The following is a 2,536-nucleotide window of genomic DNA, read 5'->3' on the forward strand; positions in this document are numbered from 1 at the left end:
ACAACTTTGAGCTTAAGCATCAATTAGTTTCTCTAATGCAACAGAATTGCAAGTTCCATGGACTTCCATTGGAAGATCCTCATCAGGTTTTAGCTGAATTCTTGCAAATCTGTGACACTGTCAAGACTAATGGGGTTGACCCTGAGGTCTACAGACTTATGCTATTCCCTTTTGCTGTAAGAGACAGAGCTAGAATATGGTTGGACTCACAACCTAAAGAAAGCCTGAACTCTTGGGAAAAGCTAGTCAATGCCTTCTTGGCAAAGTTCTTTCCACCTCAAAAATTGAGTAAGCTTAGAGTGGAAGTCCAAACCTTCAGACAGAAGGAAGGAGAATCCCTCTATGAAGCTTGGGAAAGATACAAACAATTAATCAGAAAGTGTCCCTCTGATATGCTTTCTGAATGGAGCATCATAGGTATTTTCTATGATGGTCTGTTTGAACTGTCCAAGATGTCTTTGGATAGCTCTGCTGGAGGATCTCTTCATCTGAAGAAGACGCCTACAGAAGCTCAAGAACTAATTGAAATGGTTGCAAATAACCAATTCATGTACACTTCTGAAAGGAATCCTGTGAACAATGGGACTAATCAGAAGAAACGAGTTCTTGAGATTGATACTCTGAATGCCATATTAGCTCAGAACAAAAAATTGACTCAGCAAGTCAATATGATTTCTCAAAGTCTGTCTGGAATGCAAAATGCACCAGGCAGTACTAAGGAAGCTTCATCTGAAGAAGAAGCTTATGATCCTGAGAACCCTTCAATGGAAGAGGTAAATTACATGAGAGAACCCTATGGAAACACCTACAATCCTTCATGGAGAAATCATCCAAATCTCTCATGGAAGGATCACCAGAGACCTCAACAAGGTTTCAACAATAATAATGGTGGAAGAAACAGGTTTAGCAATGGCAAGCCTTTTCCATCATCTTCTCAGCAACAGACAGAGAGTTCTAAGCAGAACACCTCTGACATAGCAACCATGGTCTCTGATCTAATCAAAACCACTCAAAGTTTCATGACTGAAACAAGGTCCTCCATTAGAAATTTGGAGGCACAAGTGGGTCAGCTGAGTAAGAAAATTACTGAACTCCCTCCTAGTAATCTTCCAAGCAATACAGAAGAAAATCCAAAAGGAGAGTGCAAGGCCATCAACATGGCCAAATTTGGAGAGGAGGGAGAGGCAGTGAACGCCACTGAGGAAGACCTCAATGGACGTCCACTGGCCTCCAATGAGTTCCCCAATGAGGAACCATGGGAATCTGAGGTTCCCACTGAGACTATAGAGATCCCATTGGATTTACTTCTGCCATTCATGAGCTCTGATGAGTATTCTTCCTCTGAAGAGGATGAGTATGTCACTGAAGAGCAAGTTGCTAAATACCTTGGAGCAATCATGAAGCTAAATGACAAGTTATTTGGTAATGAGACTTGGGAGGATGAACCCCCTTTGCTCACCAAAGAACTGGATGACTTGTCTAGGCAGAAACTACCTCAAAAGAAACAAGATCCTGGAAAGTTCTCAATACCTTGTACCATAGGCACCATGACCTTTAAGAAGGCCTTGTGTGACCTAAGGTCAAGTGTAAACCTCATGCCTCTCTCTGTAATGGAGAGGCTAGGGATCTTTGACGTGCAAGCTACAAAAATCTCACTAGAGATGGCAGACAATTCAAGAAAACAAGCTTATGGACTTGTAGAGGATGTTCTGGTAAAAGTTGAAGACCATTACATCCCTGCTGATTTAATAGTCCTAGAGACTGGGAAGTGCATGAATGAATCCATCATCCTTGGCAGACCCTTCCTAGCCACAGCAAAGGTTGTGATTGATGTTGATAGAGGAGAATTGATCATTCAAGTGAATGAAGAATCCTTTGTGTTTAAGACTCAAGGATATCCCTCTGTCTCCATGGAGAGGAAGCATGAAGAGCTTCTCTCAAAACAGAGTCAAACAGAGCCCCCACAGTCAAACTCTAAGTTTGGTGTTGGGAGGCCACAACCAAATTCTAAGTTTGGTGTTGAACCCCCACATTCAAACTCTAAGTTTGGTGTTGGGAGGTTCCAACATTGCTCTGAGCAACTCTGAGGCTCCATGAGAGCCCACTGTCAAGCTACTGACATTAAAGAAACGCTTGTTGGGAGGCAACCCAATGTTATATTTTATCTATTTTCCTTTGTTATTTTATGTTTTCTGTAGGTTGATGATCATGAGAAGTCACAAAATCAATTGAAAAAGCAAAAACAGAATGAAAAACAGAAAGAAAAATAGCACACCCTGGAGGAAGATCTTGCTGGCGTTTAAACGCCAGTAAGGCTAGGAGATGGGCGTTTAACGCCCAGTCTGGCACCATTCTGGGCGTTTAACGCCAGAAAGGGGCACCAGACTGGCGTTAAACGCCAGGAAAGGGCAAGAAGTTGGTGTTAAACGCCAGAAATGGGCACCAGCCCGGTGTTTAACGCAAGAATTGGCATGAAGAGCAATTTTGCTCGCCACTTGGTGCAGGGATAACTTTTCCTTGACACCTCAGGATATGT

The 2,536-nt window shown here is 42.6% G+C and overlaps 1 non-coding gene across 1 annotated transcript; it reads right to left on the bottom strand.

Moving 5' to 3' along the window:
- Positions 1 to 290: 290 nt before the first annotated feature.
- On the bottom strand, positions 291 to 398 carry LOC112704800 (small nucleolar RNA R71). The gene has a single exon (XR_003155407.1). It is a non-coding gene; the product is annotated as a small nucleolar RNA R71 (small nucleolar RNA).
- Between the last annotated feature and the right edge of the window lie 2,138 nt (positions 399 to 2,536).

This window comes from Arachis hypogaea, chromosome 7 (genome assembly GCF_003086295.3).
Source record: "Arachis hypogaea cultivar Tifrunner chromosome 7, arahy.Tifrunner.gnm2.J5K5, whole genome shotgun sequence".
Lineage (NCBI taxonomy): Eukaryota > Viridiplantae > Streptophyta > Magnoliopsida > Fabales > Fabaceae > Arachis > Arachis hypogaea.